The following is a 20,535-nucleotide window of genomic DNA, read 5'->3' as shown; positions in this document are numbered from 1 at the left end:
AACAAAAAAATAAGAAAAGAAACACATGTTCCCACACCCTTTTACCATCTGAATAAATGCTCTGCCTCTTGGGCCCTTTGAAGACAATTTTTTAGGTTTAAATCTATTTTCGTCTTAATACTTTTAAAGTTTGTTCGATTTGGTTATTAGAAATCTTAAATTTAGTTGTTACTATTTGCTTATTTATTGATTTTTTTTCAAAAACTTTTTGTTATTTATGAGCATTTTCATTTTGAATTTTGAAAATATTTTCACATTATATTTCTTTGCATGAAAAATATAATTATTATTTAGTTAATTCCAAAAAAAAAATCAATTTTGAGAGATTAAATTTAAGATATATAAAAAATATATAGATTAAGATGGGATATTTGAAAGTACAATGCTAAAATTGAACAAATTTCAAAATACAATGACTAAAATGATATTTTAATTTTTTTTCTTGTCTCGTCTCAATCTATTATATTATATATGTCACTTTTTCTTTTTCTTGTGTTGGCAAATGGAAAAGCTTCTAGTACTACGGGATGAACAAACTTTTCGCTCTAGTTTCGTTTTATTGTAAATGATGATTTGTACATTTAGATGTAGAGTTGAACAACATTCTAGAACTATAATCAAATCATTCTTTAAACTAAGCCATGGACAGACCAACCATTAATTAATGAATTTTACAATCAAACCCTCTGGATAATAGAATTGTTAAAATTTAATCAATTTTGTCTTTTAAGCTTAATAAAGATTCTATAGTATTAACAATAAGAGAAACTGGCATTTTTTTCAGTATAGGTTTTGGTTGAGATTTGAACTTTTAACTATCTGGTTGGACATACAATGTTAATCAGTTCATCCATGCTCGATATAGCTAATAAAATTTAGGGCAAATATCAAGTTATACCCCTAAAATTTGGGATTGTATTAATTAATTTCATGAACTAATAATTGTATCAATTCTAAACTTTTGTAAGTATATCTATTTACATCTTTCTCTATATTTCAATCGACCAATATCATAGAAAACTTATAAACTTGAGTTAATTAAACTCCTAAATTTTCATAAGCCAATCAATTTAGACTTTTTGTTACGATTACATTTGAAAATTATCCATGCATTAATTCTCGAATACTTGTAGACTTCTTCAAATATTGGTTTTTAGAAAATAGACGATTAAAGTAAATGCATACACGATTCTCAAGAGAAATTTCGACTATAAATTGATTTATTTATGAATGTTTGGGAGTTTAATTAATATAATTATAAGTTTTAAATGAAGTTTTTTCAAACGGAACATAATAAAGGGTGTAAATTGATACGTTTTCAAAAATTCAAGGTTTAAAGTAATACAATTATTAGTTTAAGACTTAAATTGATGCAACTTTAGGGCTATAAATTGATAGTTTTCCTAAATTTTAACATTTAGATGTTGGGGTTAATGCCCTAAAGTCTCGTGTCCTATAGTTTGTAAACAGTTTGTACGAACGCTTGTGTTGTTAATATATGATATTTACTTCACATCTTGTATTTTGCTCAGTTACTTGTTTTATTTGTTTTACCACAAACCAATAAACATAAAATCTCTGGTTATCTGTATGTGACTCAAACATGTATGTGGTGACATACAAGTGGATCATGTCTTGAGTGATAACCAAAATGGTCTGTAGTATATGAATATAGGAGAAAAACCTTATCCTGGTAACGCTACGGATGCGGCCCGCTTTGTGGAATGGTCACAAGTATTGTGACTTGTCACAGATAGTCTGATCCTGATCATTCGTGTTGAGGACATGCGAGCGAGGGCGTCCTATACAAAGAGTTTGTATAAGACCTGACCACGAAGTGTTAATGTCTCGTTATATAACACCGTTCATGACAGAGACTTCACTTCACTAGGATGACCATAGGTAACATGACCTCAATCCCAAGTGAGTTGGGAACTTCTGCCATTGAGGTAGTCCTTTGATTTGTATGGGTGCGAGTGGCCAGGTCGCCGATTCAAACCTACCATTTTGGGGATTCGTCTGATTTGGGAGTTGGGAACTCAGCCACACACCTTCTCTTGGTCCGAGAGGTGTTCATACATAGTTGACTATGTTGTACTGTTCATTAGAGAAATCAGTGGTACTTAAGAAGTGAGATGTAACTAGAAGGGCAAAATGATAATTTGGCCCAACTGTACTTACGAGCATCTATGAAGGGTCATCATACTCATGATTGGTTAAATTCGATGGATACAGAAATATATCTATGGTAAGAAGAGTTTAGTTGTTGGTCTTTAGTGAAATGTCTGACAGTTAATGGATGGTGGATCTCGTGGCTAAAGAGTTTAATCAGCTATTCACGGACCGTTGGAGCTTCAAGCCACAAGGCCATTAGGTCCCCTGGGTAGCTTGGATAAAGTCGAGAACCAGTGTTTGGGTTAATTTGAAATGTTCAAATTGACAAGAGGAAGTTCAATTATATATGATATAATTGGATGGTTAATTATATATGATATAATTGGACTGGTTAATTATATATGATATAATTGGCTAAATGTATAAGATACATTATTTTGGAGGAAATTAGATATAAATATGATTTATATCATGTAGAGTAGAAAAAACTATAGTAGATATGTGATATCAAACTATAGGATAAAAATATAATATGATTATATTAATTAATTAATTGATCGATTAATTATATGATAATTAATCCAAAAATTCACATTCGAACGTGGGTTAGTGGGACAGCGTCGGTTATTGTAATCGATGTATTAAAATGAAAATAGTTTTCATTTTGATAGATCGCCCAAAAGAATTCGTTAGAGCACGTTGTTGAAAAGAAAACGATCATTTAAAGAATCGAGAGCCTATACGATAGTCGCCTCGCGCCTAAACGATTGTCCACCTCGTGTCTAACGATCGCACACTATTTCCTACACGATCACATAGCTTCTCTAATAGTGTGCCGATTTTGCTAAACGATCGTATACTTTTTCCTAAACGTTCGTTCAGTAAAACTTACACGATCGTGTAGCTTCTCTTAAATGATAAGCATTATGCTATGCGATAGCGTCTTTTTCCCTCCCATTTGCTTATCACCTACAGAATTCGTGTTTTCTCCTTCCTCTACCAAATTTATAAAAGTCCACGCTTTGGGTTCTCACTTCGAGAATACCCAGGGCCTTTACTGGTGGTATCAACCCCACGGCGTTCATGTTCGTGCGGTTGTTTGTGCTGCTGTTGTTGACACTGCTGCTGGGCATTGGTAGATTGCGTGGAGGTTTTCCGCTACTTTGAGTGCTGAAATTTGAAGAACATCTTCAACTGGTATGATACACTTTCCCTTATTATTTTCTTGTTCAAAGCATGCCGATAATTAGTGTTTGTTTGCATAACTATTCGTATGAATGTATATATTTGTATTTCGGTCACTGTGAGATCAGAACGATCCGAACACGTTCATGGAACTCTTCGGCAAGAGATCCTTCATTAGAGACGGTGAGTTTTCATCATACTTTAGTTATTTTGTCTGAATTCACATGTCTATGTTTGAGGTGCAGAGTTGAGTTCATATGTCTGAGGTATCTAGTAGAGTTTGTTAGCTCTAAATAATATGTTTTTATGATTACTACTTTTCTTTTGAAATTTTTTTATTCAGTATTCTACCCATCTTTGTTTGAATAAATATAGATTGTAATTTTTTCTACTTTTTAAAGTTTTTCTTTCTTATGAACAATAGTTAACCCATTACATTTCAATTTGCAAGAATATGGTTAAATAAAATGGAAAACTAAAAAGAAATCAAAACTTTTGATTCCTAAGTTTCTTCATGAATTTTATCATCATCATCATCATCTTCTTTTTCTTCTTCTTCACATTGTTGCTCTTTATTTTTCCTCTGTCATAAATTTTCTTAATTAAACCTCTCTTATCATCTTAGTAGCTAATAGAATGCCACCACATTTTTTCAACAATTCTATTTTCAATTCCTCCAAAATTTGAAATATTATTAGAGAACAAATCTCTACTTTTCACTAATTCTTGCCAGAAAATTTGCAGGAAAAAAATCTCCATTATATGATTTTTTTATTACATACTTCTTCAAATATTCTTAACATTCATTTGATATGTGAATTTAAATGGACCTAAAATGTGCGTTATTTACTATTAGTTTAAAATAGTTTTTATATGATTTTAGAGAATTTAGTTTATTTGCTAGTGATTCCAGGGTTATGTTCAAGATAGAGATTCAATGTCAAAATGAGCCAAAAAGAGTCTAAAAATGCCCAAAGAAGTCAATCCCAAACCATACATCGAAAGGAGGAAAGAAAAGTGGAGAACAGTGTTGCGACCCTTGCTCGACGCTTACCTCAGCGCATTTTCCATAAGTGAAGTGTTATAGGCAGTGAAGCATCGCGAGGCTAGGTGAAAAGTGCTCCACTGCGATTGAGGGTAAGAGCGCCACAACACTGTCTTAAAGCGTCGTGGTGCCAATGCTGTAGACAAGACAAAGATATCATTTTTTGAAAATTTTCTTCTATATAATCCCCTGGGGTTTTGGCTGCTGAATTTATTCCATCACACATGAAATACAGAGCCCTAGAGTGAGTTTTTAATCTAAAGAAAGTGAGAAAAATTAGAGGCTCGTTTGAAAGTCGTTCGAGATCCCGAGGTGTAAATCGAAGTGAGATTGACAAACTCCAACTGTGAAGATTGCTTCAGAAGTGGGTTTTCTTCATTCTCTTTATTTTTCCTTTACTAACTATGATTGTAACGAAGAATGCATTTTAGCAATGATGAGTGGCTAAACGTTATAGTTTTAGGGTATTGATAAACTTAATTATGGATTTATGTTAATGCAATAGAATTTTCTATGGATATTTGTTTTTTAAGTCTTTTCAATATTATTGTGCTTTATTACATTCACTGATCATAGATGTATGTTAGATTGAATGTCAATTAAGAATGGTTGCATGATTAACTGAATCTATAATATTGAATCCTTTGCTAAACCTTTCAGGAAATAGTTAGGCTGTTAAAAAAAGCTAATCATGACTATTCTGAATGTCATGCTTCTTAATTTGATTTCAAGCAATTAGAATCAATTATGTTGGAAAATTGTCAGAAATAGCACGTTTAGGTTTTCACCTTACAAAACTAGCACGCTTTTTGAAAACTCGTAAAAATAGTTTTTTTTGGTCCTTCTTAGACGAGATTAACTACCAAGAATTAGTTAAAAAATCAACTATTTGTAACTCATCGCCTATTTTGGGTCTTCTTAGTACATCTCATCTGATTAAACACCAAGATTTATTATTTTTTTTATGTAATCTTCCCGAATCTTGTACTAAATCTTATATTATTTTCAAATTTTTTCCAAATTGGTTATATTTACTAAATATTATATCAAATTATTATGTACTTCTTCAAATCTTTAGCATTAGTTATGTTTTTACAATTATATGAATTTTCAAAATTCCAAATGACTTTTCCAATTATCAAAATAGATTTTCAATAGTGATTCAACATTTTTAAATTTTGTGAAAGATACAAATTTTTGAAAAATCGAGTAAGATTTGGGATATATACTAAGCCTCGATGTTAAAATCATGCCCGAGATTCTACCTACGGTGTTAATTATGCCCGAAATTTTACCAAGAGTTCAAATATATAGAATCTCAGTGTTAATTATGCTCAAAATTTCACTGAGAAATCTCAAATACATAGAATCTCGGTATTATTTTGCTCGAGATTAACACCGAGATGTACATAACCTCGGTATATAATCTGACGAGATGTACCGAGAAAGCCCCAAACAATCGATAAGTTGAAAAAAGTTGATTTTTTAATTAAAATCTCGTGGTCAATCTCGCCCGAGATGGATCGAGAAAAACTATTTTTACAAGTTTTCAAAAAAAATTATAGTTTTGTAAGGTAAAAACTTAAGCATGTTATTTTTGAAAATTTTTCAATTATGTTCATATGAAAATAGGTTATTATTGAAAGGTAATAATCTTGAAAATAATTTCTAGACTAAGCATATCATTGACATAATAATTCATAGGATCCTCTTTCATGACTTAATGAAATAATTAGGGAATTCTATACCTTGGAACTCCTTTGTCTCTTGAGTTTCGTCTTTGTCTTTATTTTCTTTCTTTTATTTAAAAATAAAAAATCATCTTCACAAAACCAATCCTTAGATAAAATCAATACATTTATTTATTAGCTAATCATAATTCGACTACTTGATTCCCTGAGGATGATACTCAGTCTCGTGACCGTTTTACTTTACTAGAACTTGACCATGAGCGCTTGCGTGCAAATTGGACATCAGAATTCAATCAAATAAAAATATATGTTGCAATTTTTTTCAATAAAAATATTGCATTTAACATGAAAAATATTAATTTATATAATCAACAACCCTACAACATACTTTAGTCATCGGTCTTATAATAGTCGAAGGTGATTGTTGAAGTTGATTATCAAAAATGATTTTCATTAGAGTGTAGTCAAAGGTGGTTGTTAGAGCCTGAAATTGGTTGCATGAATGTGGTATTGGATGTCGGAGTTTGTCCTTGGAGGTGGTTGTCGGAACCTAGAGTTGGTAGTAGGAGTTGATCGTCGAAGTTGATCTTCAGAGATGATTTTCACAAGAGTTTGTAGTCGAATGTGGTTGTCAAAGCCCGAAGTTGATTGCATGAAGATGGTATTGGTGTTGGTCGTCGGAATTTGTTGTTGGAGGTGGTTGTCAGAGCCCTGATTTGGTCGTGCGAAGGTGATCATCAAAGTTGATCATTGAAGATAATTTTCGCTGGAGTTTATAGTTAGAGGTGGTTATTGGAGTTGGTCATCAAAATTTGTTGTCAGAGGTGACTGGCCAAATTTTGCTGAATTGGTCGTCAAAGTTGTTATCGAAAAGTGGTTGAAGGAGCATGGAGTTGGTTCCCCAAACATCACTCTAAAGATTTAGTAGGAACACTTTCATAAGTTTAGAGGTGATCGATGAAAAAATTGAAAATTTAACTGTCGTTCATGGGTAGTTCTAGTAATCTTCCCTTTGAACCACTGTTAAATGGTGATACTTGATACTTGCATCAACTTTCATAACTTACACACACACCACTTAATTAGGTGATACTTGATGTTCACATAACTATCATAACTTTAAAATTTTCTCACATGATACTAGCATGGTTTCTTTTTAAGATTAAACATTCTCAAGCAAATCTACCTCAAATTACTTCAATGAACAAAAAAATCTAGTGTGGTCTTTTCGATAAGTTAGGCTCGAGCTTTTCACTATATATCACTCTTGTTCTCCCAAACTTAATTGGTACTACTGTCACTGTTAAGACTGTTTTGACCTACTGATAACTATCATCTATCAGAGTTACTCAGCTCCCAAAACTAACTTTATTGTTTGGACACAAAATGTTATTGTCATATTTCTTATCATGTTTGAGTGAATTTAAGTAAAAACAAGTCAAACATGTGTTCTTAGTCCGAATTAGTGTTCATATGTTTTTACGTTCAATGCAATAAATTGTCAACTTTGCGCCCACATTGCGATCGCAAGCAAAACGAGCTGAAAAGTTTAGAAATTGCGTCGAGGATGAACCAACTTCACTCCCTTGGATGAAGTCTCGAAAAATCACCATCTTCATTCTTTATTTCGAGTCTCTTGAAGAATTGATATTTTGCACCTTATTTGGGCATTATTGTATCAAAAGAGAAAGGGTAAGGATAGATTATTCATCTTGAAAAAGATTGGATCAAGCTAGGTTTAATTAGAAGGATTTTGATTCTTTTGTTCTTTTAGTCTTCCCTTGTACCTTTCCTTTATTTAGTTGAACTTTTTATGTCATTTATATTATTTTTGTATTACTTCAAATTTACTTTTAACATGAGTTCAAGTTTACTTTTAGGGTATTATCTCTCTTTTCGATATGAAAAAGAAAAACCTTTTTCTTGAGATTCAAATATGCGAATGTCATAGAGATGGAATAAAAACCACATTTGTATTCGAACTACTTTGCTCACACTTGATCTAACTAGATCACTTTAGTTAGCATACCATGTTGAAACTCATAATCAAAATAGTTGGCGGTTCGCATCAAAACAATATAGAATAAAAAGCTAGAATAGAATTTCGTTTTAACCCTAGATACAAGGAAAAACCTATAGAATCCATAGAATCACATGCTTTATGAACATCACTTTGGTGTATATTTGTCAATAGATTTAAGGTCTTTTTTTTGGATGAATGAAGTATAATTTGGAAAAAAAAAAAATATGTGGTTAAATAGTGATAAGTTACTAAAGAATGAAAACATATATCTCTTGCTTTGGGATACTTTGTATTAATATAAGGTTAATTGGGGTAGAAGAGTACTTAGTAAAGACTATCCATATTTCACTTTTTTGCAGAAAATTTAAAATTTTCCCTAATGCAACCGCAATGCTCCATAGACTAAAATTCAAAGTGACCACATTGCTACATTTGACTGTTTAATTTCAATGAAATTTTAACCAAATCAGATTTTTGTTTCAACCAGTTCCTATTATCACTAAAAGTTTGTTTTGCTGCATAAAGAAGGTTTAATTTTAATACAATAGATGAAATATGAGCATTTGATCGAAGTTTTGAATACACATGTCATTTTTATCTTTCAACAGTGTTCTTTTCTTGAGTATACAATAATTGCAGGAGTGAGACCGTGAGATTGAACCTTTGACCTCTTAGAACAACGCATATCAATATTACTTAGTCAAACTCATTTTGACAAATGGTAGACTATTGCATAGTTGAGAGACAAATTATATTTATTTGATTGAATACTCAAAAAGAGAACTTAATTATTAACCTAATTCATGTGCTTTGATTCTCAATAAAGTTATATATTAGTCTTGTATTATTAGGTGTTATATTGGTACATAAGATGATCCATATGTTAAATGATAAGTTCTTTAATAGCCTTATAATATATAGTGGATTAATGGCAAACATCATTGTTCTTATGATATAGTGGGAAAAGTTATCAGTGTCATTAAAATATAATGGAATCACAAAAGTCATTGTGTGTTTATCAGCCATCACTATGTATATAACTTCATTTGCTTCATGCTTGGTCCTCCTAATCATGTATTCTTGCATAATTACTAGAAGCATCATTGGATTTTATACCTAATTTTTCATACTTTGATTAAGTGAAAAAGGGGTCCCAATTTTATGTGCATCATGTACACATGTTTGAAGGAAATATTGATTTTATTTTGGAAAATTTCTATATATAGAAAAAATGTCAAATTATTTACAGAAAGAAAAAAATATTATAAACATTGATAGACATCTATCAATTTCTATCATTGATAGACATTGATAGACTTCTATCAGCTTCTATCAAAGAAAATTAAAATTTAGCTGTTTTGTATAAATAATTTCTCTTATTTTTTTATTTTTAAAAATCTCTATTTTATTTTTTTATTTTTTTATTTTTTTAATATAGTCATAGTATTTCTCAAATCAAAAACAAATCTTTCTCGCAAGATAAACATGGCCAAATGCTGTTTAAAAAATAATGGTTGACCAAACGTAATCATGTTTGCCAAGATTTAAATATTCATATGATCTCAAATAGATTACTTGTTTGATCCCGTAAGATGTGTCTTCCAATTTAAATAGAGATATTATTAATCAAGAAATTAAAGGTTCAAATTCATTACTCATGTTGGGTTGAACTCTAAAAAAAAAAAAAAAAGTAATTCTCTTGTATTTTTTATTATATGAGTCAAAATATTATTTAATTGATGATTAAGGAAGAAGAGATATCTCTATAATAGTATCTCGGATTAAGATTGGCACTCTAAATTTGTGGATTTGTAGGGATGTCTTTGTTGGAGATTTGGTTTGTTGGTTTTATAATTTTTTCTAAGGTAGTGGTTCGCAATGTCTCAAATAAAGTCTTGACATCAAGTTGTGACATCAAAATATTATCCTGTAGAATATTTTCCTTATCTAGAAATATTCATCTGTGATATTTAGTCCGATTTGTTCCTTTTTTGAAGCGTGGCTTTTTATTCTAAATAAGGACTTATTTCCTTGATTGAGTTCAATTATTTAAAGTAAGTTTTGCAATCCTTTTAGGGTTGTCGCATTTGTTTAATTGAGCAAGACGTTTTCTATACATCGGCCAAACTATTCTACATCATGCTCTTGCTCGTTTGCTCACTATTCCGCTATACATGTTCTTCATCTGTTGAGTGCAACAATTCGAAGAGTTTCATGATCTTAGAGGAGCCTAAGTCATCGCTGCTAGAGAAGGGATTCTCAATCTTAGGGGGAGCCTAAGACTCAACTTTAGAGAATAAGTTCTCTATCTTAGAAGGAACTAAGATTTGTCAGTGAAGGGAATCCGTGAAGAAACTCTAATGAGGAGAGAACCTTGAGCGGAAATAAGATCGTCCCAAATCTATTTTCATTGAATGTAAGTTTTACAGTAAATCAGGAAAAAGATATGCATTTACATAAATTAAAACATGTTTTAATAAAGGAAAACTTAGGGTTTTAAAAACCCTTACCTTTGAAGACTATTATTTAAGAATCCCTCAAACAAGTTATGAATGAATCTCCTTCTCCAAAAGGGATACCGCCAAATGGAGCCTCTTGTATTTTCCTTAGGGATTGAGAATGACAGGAAGTGTGGGCTCTGCTTCAGGGTTTTGGAAGAGGAAAGAAGATGGAGAGGATGAGAGGGAGGAGAAGAACTTTTCTTCTCTTTTTGTTTTTTCCAGAGAAAACTTTTCTCTCGGTGTTTCATGAAGGAAGATGAAATCAGCACTATCCCTCTCTTTGACCCCTCTCATCACATATTTGGCTAAGAGAAATTATGGGAGGGAGTTATTAATTTAATAAAATTAAAGTAAGAATAATTATACATATAATAACAACCTTATTATATGTATGTAAACTATATGTTATATCCCATATAATACATAATCTATAGTTACATATTGTATCAAATACAATATAACCTATAGATGTATTTTTTCTCAATCACACATGACATTTAATATAAATCACATTTATAGTAAGCTCACTTATATGAATCTCATTCATATAATTGATATTTGGACCATATCCAAATATTTGATTCCTCTAAACTTATTTATGGTATTTAATATAAATCATATTTATATTAAATTTAATTACATGAATTTCATTCATATAATTAGTATTTGAATCATATTCAAATTTCTCTCATATTACCTTATATTATAATGTATCAAATACATTATATTAATTATATCATATATATAATTAATTTAATTAATTATATCATATATAATTAATTCCCTCAATTAATTTGAACACTTCAATTAATCCAAAAATTATTCTCAATTAAATCTCCGTTGAGTTATAGAGGCGACCTTATGGACCTGTAGATTGAAGCTTCAACGGTACTTGGATAATTAATTAAACTCTTTAATTTAATTACCCAACATTCGTTAACTGCCTGTCATTCCACTAAAGATCGACAACTATACTCTTTGCACTACAGATAAATTTCTGTGTCCATTAGATATAATCAATCAACAGTGCGATGACCCTTCACAAATTGCTCGTAAGTACAGCTGGGCCAAAATTATCGTTTTGCCCTTGTAGTTACATCTAACTCCTTAAGTATCACTGATCTCTCTAATGAACAACAAGTCATAGTTCAACTATGACCAAGTTCCTCTTGGGCAAGGAAAGGGTGTGACCATTATGTTCAAGCCCCGAAATCAGCCATTAATGGAGCAATTTATCTACTTGCCCTTGTATTGGTGAATGAGTGAATTCCGTCTTGTGTAATTGTGTTCCTAACTCCCCAGTCAAATGAATCCCCAAAATGGTAGGCTTATTGAGTTGGTAATCTGGTCACTCTCACCCATACAAATCAAATGACCACCTTCATGAGCAGAAGTTCACAACTCACCCAAGATTCAGGTCATGTCACCTATGGTCATCCTAGTGAAATGCAAGTCTCTATTATTAACGGCGTTATATAAAGAGACTAATCATTTTGTGGTCTGGTCTTATACAAGCTCTTTGTATAGGATATCCCCGCTCATATGTCTATACATGAATGATCAGAATTAGATCATTTGTAGTACTTTACAACACTTGTAACACCTACAAATAGGGCCATATCCATAGTGTCACAAGGATAAGGTACCCACTAAACTGGCTGTAGTAAATGGATAAGGTACCCAACCTTATCCATTTACTACAGACTGTTTAGGTTATTATTTAAACAAGATCCACTTGTATGTCTCTACATACTTGTTTAAATTACATAAAATAACCTAGGATATTAGTTTATTGGATTGAGTATATGCTTATAAAATAACACTTATTTTATTAATAACAATATGTTTATACAAAGTTTACAAACTACGAGATTACAAGGAGATTTAGGACACCAATCCCAACAATTCGTTGATCCAAGAGGAAGATAATCAAGCTGAGAGGAGTTTCACACACGGTCGGGTGCCAAAGTATCAAACGCTAATATTAATATACTTAGGGGGAGCCTAAGTTCAGTAGAGATGGAGTCTCACATCTAAGGGGAGCCTAGGTGACGTGTAAGTTAAGCTCAATGTGAGTTACTGTAGTAGTTGGTGTATTACAGATAAGTACTATGTTGTAAATTACTTAACTCTTTAATATTAGTGCATTATCTTTCATGGGCACTCTACCCTTTAGACGTAGGTGTTTATCACCGAACTAGACTACCAACTCTTGTGTTCCTTTACTTGTTTACTTGCTATTGTATTTGTGTTGTTATAGTTGTTGCCAGTGCTTTCTGGTTAACGTCCATATATCGAGTGACGAGTCATCCTATTGCCTTTTTCAATTGGTATTAGAGCGTGTTTCCTTTATCTCAGGTGCTTCAATCATGGATGGAATCAAGGAAGGAAGCTCTGCCACTCGTCTACCTGTTCTTGATGGAACAAACTATTCTTAATAGAAAGCTTAAATGACTGCCTTTCTTAAGTCGATTGACAGCAAAACCTGAAAGACTATTGTATATAAATGGACTCATCCTACAATCAAAATGGATGATGGAAAAGAAATTTTAAAGCCAAAATCTCGGTGGCCTAGAGAAGAAAATGAAGCCTATTTGGGAAATTCTCATGCCTTGAATGCCATATTCAATGGTGTAGACCGCAACATATTCAGATTTATTAAAACCCATGTCTTAGCTAAGGAGGCATGGGATATCTTGTTTGTTGCTCATGAGGGAACGTCTAAATTAAAGATATCCAGGTTGCAGTTGATAACATCAAAGTTTGGGCATCTTAGAATGCACAATGAAGTATCCATTACTGAATTCAATGTACGTTTGCTAGATATTGCAAATGAGTCATTTGCTCTTAAAAAGAATATTTCAGAAGAAAAACTTGTCAGGAAAGTACTTAGATCTCTACCCAAGAAATTTGACATGAAAGTCAATGCCATTAAGGAAGCTCAAGATATAACAAAGCTAAGAGTAGACGAATTATTTGGCTTTTTACTCACTTTTAAAATGTCCCTTAATGGGAAAGTTGAAAAGAAAAATAAGGGAATTGCCCTTCAATCTGCAGTTAAAGAAGAGTTGGTTAGTGACAATAGAGAATCAAAAGATCCTCTTAATGAATCGATTGCCTTTCAAAAAGTTTAACCGTGTGCTCAAACGTTTTGGTAAGAGGTCTGGCTCTTACAATAACAAGTATGGTGGTTCTACTCCTCTTAATCAATTCAGATACTCTTTTTCTCAAATGGCAAGATGATTAGAAAGCCTTTGATGTACAGAAAGTAAAATTTGAGACTTTGATAGCTGACAATCATAGACTTATATCTATTATTACAAATTTGAAGCGTGAACTCTCTCAAGTTAAAACTAAAAAGGATTCAGTTTGCAAGAATGCCAGAATGTTGAATACTAGCATTGAGTCTCTGAAAAAAATTTTGACAGAAGGAAAATCTACTAGTGATAACTCTGAGCTTGGCTTTCCAAAAGAGGAAGTCAGCATTACAATCAGTCGAAACTAAAAATGAAGTAAAAGATTGATTTTGTTAGAGTTGAAGATCCCAAGTCTTATGGCTTTATAGATACATCTACCAGTAACGCTGTATAGAAAGATAATCACTTGACTAGGCCAAGATGAATTTGTTATTATTGTGGAAAGGTGAGGCACAAACGTCCTTTTTGCTATCAATTATTAAAGATTCTCTACAAACCCACCTATTCAGAAGTGCTTCCTACTTCTCACAGAATCATCATAAGAACCAGACAAGAGTCAAATAGGTATGGAGAGATAAATATTTAGAACAAATATAATGTGGTTCTAACTTCACTCAAATCCTCTGCTAAAGGTGATTGATATTTTGATAGTGGAAGCTCTAGGCACATGACTGGTGAAAAGAGCTATTTGCCCAATCTCAAATCTATTAGTTTCGAAAAGTTCACTTTTGGTGATGGTGCTTGTGGAAAAATCATAGAGAAAGGAAATCTTATTTAAATATCTCCAACTCTCACTTTGCGCCATTAAATATATAACTTATTCCTTAATTCGAATATGAACACTTCAAACTCATTCGTCACACTGTTTTGAGGTTTAGTATGATATGAGCTAGCAAGGGGACCTAATGGACCTACAGATCATGCGCTCCAACGATTCGAGATTAACTCTTTAACCTAATTAACCAACATTCATTAACTACCGAGACACTCCACTAAAGCCCAGTAGCTGTACTCTTCTCACTGTAGATATAATTAGATCCTTCACAGGTTGTTTGTAGTTATAGCTGGGTCAAAATTACTATTTTACCCCTATAATACATCTTGCTTCTTAAGTTTTCACTGATCCACTAATGAACAATTGGTTTGTGGTCTTACCACTAAACCAAGTCCTTCTCAATCATAGAGAGGGCGAGGCTCCTTATTCAAGACTAGGAGTTAGTACTTAAGAGAACAACCTATCTTTTAACCCTGAAATCAGGTAGGAGTGAGTTCTATCTTGTAGAACTATGTCCCCAACTATCTACCGGTCTTACTCCTCAAAGGAGAGGCTTATTGAGTCGAGGCTATTGAGTCACTCTCACCTATGCAGATTAAAGGATAATCCCGAATAAACAGGAGTTCATAGTTAGCTCAGGATTAAGATCGAGTTACCTTAGGTCATCGAATTGAAACAACCAATTTTAACAATAAACAATATTATAAAGAAAATGACTATTTCGTGGTCCGGTCTTATGCAAACATCTTTTACATAGGACGCCCCCACTCGCATGTCTCTACATGAATGATTCAGGATCACATTTGTATATATACAAACTAGATCATATCAATAGTGTTTCCAAGATAAGATATGTAGCCCTATCCCTATACTTATAGATTGTTTTGGCTATATACTAAAACCTGATCCAATTTTATGTCTCTACATAAAGTTCATGCTATAGTCAAAGGTTCACTAGATTATTGGATTTAGGCATTTACATAGTCAATAACAATTTTATTGAATATACCTCAATAACATCTTTATTGCAAAATAGAATATGTTTAATGTTTACAAAATGTGAGTTCTCAACAAATATTAGGGACCTGGAAGAAAGAGTGACGACCAGAAGAAATGATAAAATTAATTATCTTGACATGATCAACAACATTTGCTTCACTTCCCTTGTTGAACAAAAAATGTTAAAGAAACTCTTGAAGATAAATGTTGGGTAAATGCCATGCAAGAGAAGCTCGAGTAATTTGTGAAAAAAGACGTCTGGACTCTTGTCCCAAAGCCTGAATCCGTGAATGTTATTGGCACAAAGTGGATTTTAAAAAACAAGTATGATGAGAATGGAAATGTGACAAAAAAATAAAGCAAGATTAATGGCTCAAGGATACACACAAGTTGAAGGTGTGGATTTTGATGAAACCTTCGTTCCTAGTACAAGATTAGAAGCCATCAGACTCTTGCTCGATATTGCTTGTCTTTTAAATAGATGGATGTGAAAAGTATCTTATTGAACGGAATTCTAAATGAGGAAGTGTATGTTGCTCAACCCAAAAGGATTTGTGGATCCTTCTCACCCTGAGCATGTGTATAAACTCAACAAGGCATTCTATGCCCTCAAACAGGCTCCCAAAGCATGGTACGAGCATCTAACCCAATTCCTTATCAACAATGGGTACAGACAAGGAGAAGTTAATAAAACTTTCTTTGTAAGAGATCTGGTGAAAAGTTTGTGATTGTTCAAATGTATGTTGATGGCATTGTTTTTGGAGGAACATCTCAGGAGATGGTTGAGCTCTTTGTGAAACAGATGCAGGATGATTTTCAAATGAGTATGGTAGGAGAACTATCCTATTTTCTAGGATTTCAAATCAAACAAATTAATGAGAGAATATTTATATCATAAAGCAAATATGCCAAGAATTTAATAAAGATATTTGGCCTTGAAAGTGTCCGTGCTAAAAGAACTCCTGCTCCAACTCATGTAAAAATGTCAAAAGACTCCGATGGGACTAATGTTTATGAGAGCCTTTATAGAAGCATCATTAGAAGTTTGCTTTATTTGACTGCCAGATGAAATTGCCTTTGTCGTTGGTGTATGTGCTAGATATCAATCCTGTTTTAAAAACAGTCATTTACTCAGTGCAAAGAGAATCATTAAATACATAAATAGAACTAGTGATTATGGCTTATTGTATACCCTTGATACCCATAGCTCTCTAGTTGGCTACTGTGATGCTGATTGGGCAGCTAACTCAAAAGATAGAAAAAGTACTTTTGGAGGTTGTTTCTTCTTAGGGAACAACTTGATTTCGTAGTTCAATAAGAAACAAAATTATGTTTATGTGTCTATGGCTGAAACAGAATATGTTGTTGCAGGGAGTAACTGTACTTAATTACTTTGGATGAAGTAGATATTAATGGAGTATGATGTCTCACAAGATATTATGACTCTTTTCTGTGACAATATGAGTGCAATTAATATATCTAAAAACTCAGTTCAACACAATCAAACTAAGCATATTGACATCAGACACCATTTTATTCGTGATCTTGTTGAAAGTAACCAGATTATGTTAGAGCACATTAATACAAAAAAACCAAATTGCTGACATTTTTACTAAGGCTCTTGATGTTGATTGTTTTGAGGCTCTAAGGGAAGCCTTGGGTCTCTGTGTTTTTAAGACATAGATATTAAATTCTTGGGTCGTTCAGTTGAGAGTCTCAGTCCATCAGGCAGATCATACAATTAACTACCTTGATTATGGTTGGTGAGAACTCAGGGAAGTTTAATCGGGTTTTAACTTCAAATTTCTGTTTGAATTCAAATTATAGGAGGCTTGATCATGACAGGTTTCCTTGTTACATCATAGGTTTCTTTCTCCCTCAACTGCCTCTATTTAAAATTTATGTTCTTGATTATCTCACTTGGTCATCTCTAATGGTGAGTACTCGCCAAGGGACTCACACATTTGACAGCAAAATGGTAAGATACAAAGAAAATGCTAAGCACAAGATGCATGTTATTGATGAAGTTCCTTCGCCCTCTACAAACAAATATGGTGTTCGTGTGCGGGGTTCTCCTGTTAAAATTAAGGAAGTTGGGGTTCCACCTTCCTTAGCAAAAAAAAAAAAAAAAAAAGTTCTAGAGCCAGTAAGCCATCTAAAACAAAGAGAAAGAAAAGATAACTTCATCATTCTTAACGATGATTGATTTAATTGAGGCTAGTGTTTAAATTGTTCCAAACAAAACCCCTTTTAATGATGAGTTTGATCACATGCATGATTATATCATCGTGCCTAGAAACCCTAAATAGATTATTGAACCTTTTGTAGAAGCTCATGTAGATGCTAGGGCTTAAGAAGGTAGTTTAGTTGATGATGTTATTCTTGAATATGGTTTTGCTTTTGTTGATACGACTGTTCAGACTCCTGCTCCTAAGTTGTGTTCTAATGTTGTTATTTTAGATTGTCATGAATCTGAGAAGTTGTCTGTTTCTACTTCATCTGTGATGTCGATTTGTGATAATGTTGAAATTGCTGCTAATTTAAAAGGAAATGGTGGTGTAAATGCTTCTGCTGAAACTGTTTTGAAATATGTTGTTGAGAATATTATTTTGGCCTCCTCTTTACTCAATGTTATTGATTCACAAAGCGTTCCTATGGTTCTGACTGTTATTGGCACTGGGCCTAGTGATGAGGCTTAAAATGCTAATGAAAATGTCACGACTCTGTATGAGTCTTCCACTTCACCTTACCAAAATCATGATAATGTTGATTTGTTGACCTCTGCAGCTCTTGAGAATGTGAAAAATGTTGGTGAATTTGAAGTTGACACTAATTCCAGCAACCTAAGTTTAGAGAATTCTCCTTGCTCCACTCATTCTGATGATGAAGATGATATCCCTATTGCTGCTCTTCGATCTAAGAAAGTTTTTAATAGTGCTGGTATTTCTAGAGATGGTAATGATGATGTTGATACTTTTTCTGAGTCTTCTAATCATGTTTCTAAGCAATCTGCTTCTGAGGAAGCCTCTGACTGGGGTTTCAAGAGTAGCTCAGACAAAGAAGCTACGGGCTCTGTTCGAGTCACTAGGGTCTCTACTCAGACCAAAAGAAAACCACGATTTGTGACCAATGACCCTTTTATGCCTTTGAATGGGGTCTCTTTTCATACTGAAGAGAGTGCAAGCCTGTGAAAGTATGTTTTAAATGAAATATTATGGATGAGAAAGAATTATCTGATCGTACTCAAGAATGTGTTGAGCTTATGGAATTGATTCAAACTGCTGGTCTTGAAAAAACTATTTTGAACTTGGGGCCCTACGATTCTCAGTTGGTTTGTGAATTCATTATGAATCTTCCTTCAGAATTTGCAGAATTAGCTAGTCTAGATTTTCAGAAGGTACAATCAGGTGACATGCTTTTGTTTTCTCTACTGCTGTGATCAACCAATTTCTTTGTCGTAATGTGCTTTAAAATTTGAGAGAACGTCCTTTTTAAAGAGATTTGGTGTTTGAGTTGACTAGAGAAGCTCGTTCCACTTGGCCATGTAAAAGACAACTTGTTACAGTTGCCTTAAGTGTTAAATATGCCATTTTGCATAGGATTGGAATTTATAATTGGTGTTCTTCTTTGTATAAATCTTGTTTGTCTATCGCTCTTGCTACTTTAATGTATCAGATTAGGACTAGATCATAGTTTAATTATGGTGTGCTTATAATCAATCAGATTAAACGTCACATTGGGTCCACAACTCTAAAATTGCCTATTTGTTTTTCTCACCTTATCTGTGGTATCCTATTGTTTCAGAAGCCTAATCTTCTCACAGCTTTAGATGTTGTTGGCTCATCTCCAAAACTTTTCTCCATTAATCCTGAACTTTTGCAGGGTCACCATGTTCCTAATCTGGATCCTACCACAACCACTTATCATTTTGATGGCTCAAGTCAAAATTTAATAGCTTCTTCATTTGGTGGTCGTATTCTTCAACTACATTCCACTGAATCTTGTGATCTCGAGTCTTTAGTGCGCCAGATTCAGAAGAGAAAGACTGAAGTGGATGAGGTATTACTGAACATGCGGACTATTTTATCTAGAGTTGCAGGTGCTTTCTCTTCTCAACCACGGAGTTAATGCTTTTTTTTTTTTTTTTTCCCAGCCAAAAAGGGGGAATGGTTTTGAAAGTGGTTTTATGGTTGGTTTGGTGGTTGTTTATGGTTCTGAATTGATGGTTGTCTGGATTCTATATGTTTTGGCTAATTTTGTGTTGTACTGTTGTTGTTATTATTTTTGTCGAGACATTCTTAAAAACATTTGTGCTTATGGTTGAATGGTAGTTTTTTTGTGTTTTACCTATAAAAAGTATTATAAGCCAAAGGGAGAGATTGTTGGAGATTTGGTTTGTTGGCTTTATAATTTTCTCTAAGGCAGTGGTTTTGCAGATATCTCAAATAAAGTCTTAACATTCAGTTGTAACATCAAAATATTATCTTGTATAATATTTTCCTAATCTGGAAATATCCGTTTGTGATATTTAGTCCGGTTTGTTCCTTTTTTGAATTGCGACTTTTTATTCCAAATTAATACTTATTTCCTTGATTGGATTCAATTATTTAAAGTGAGTTTTTCAATCCTTTTAGGATTGCTACATATGTTTAATTGAGCAAGACATTTTCTGTACTTCGGCCAAACTATTCTACATCATATTCTTGCTCATTTACTCAACTATTCCACCGTGCATGCTCTCCATCTGTTGATTGCAACACTTCAAAGAGTTTCACGGTCTTAGAGGGATCCTAAGCCATCACTACCAAAGATGAGATTCTTAGTCTTAGGAGGAGCATAAGATTCAGTTTCAAAGAAGGAGTGCTCTATCTTAGAAGGACCTAAGATTTTTCATTGAAGGGCCGGTTGCTGATCCAAGAGGAAGATAATCAAGTTGAAAGGAGTCTTACACAAGATCGGTTGCCAATGTGTCAGACGCTAATACTAACATACTTAGGGAGAGCC

Source organism: Benincasa hispida, chromosome 10 (assembly GCF_009727055.1).
Source record: "Benincasa hispida cultivar B227 chromosome 10, ASM972705v1, whole genome shotgun sequence".
Lineage (NCBI taxonomy): Eukaryota > Viridiplantae > Streptophyta > Magnoliopsida > Cucurbitales > Cucurbitaceae > Benincasa > Benincasa hispida.
The sequence above is the reverse complement of the archived record's forward strand: the minus strand, read 5'-3'. Positions refer to the sequence as shown.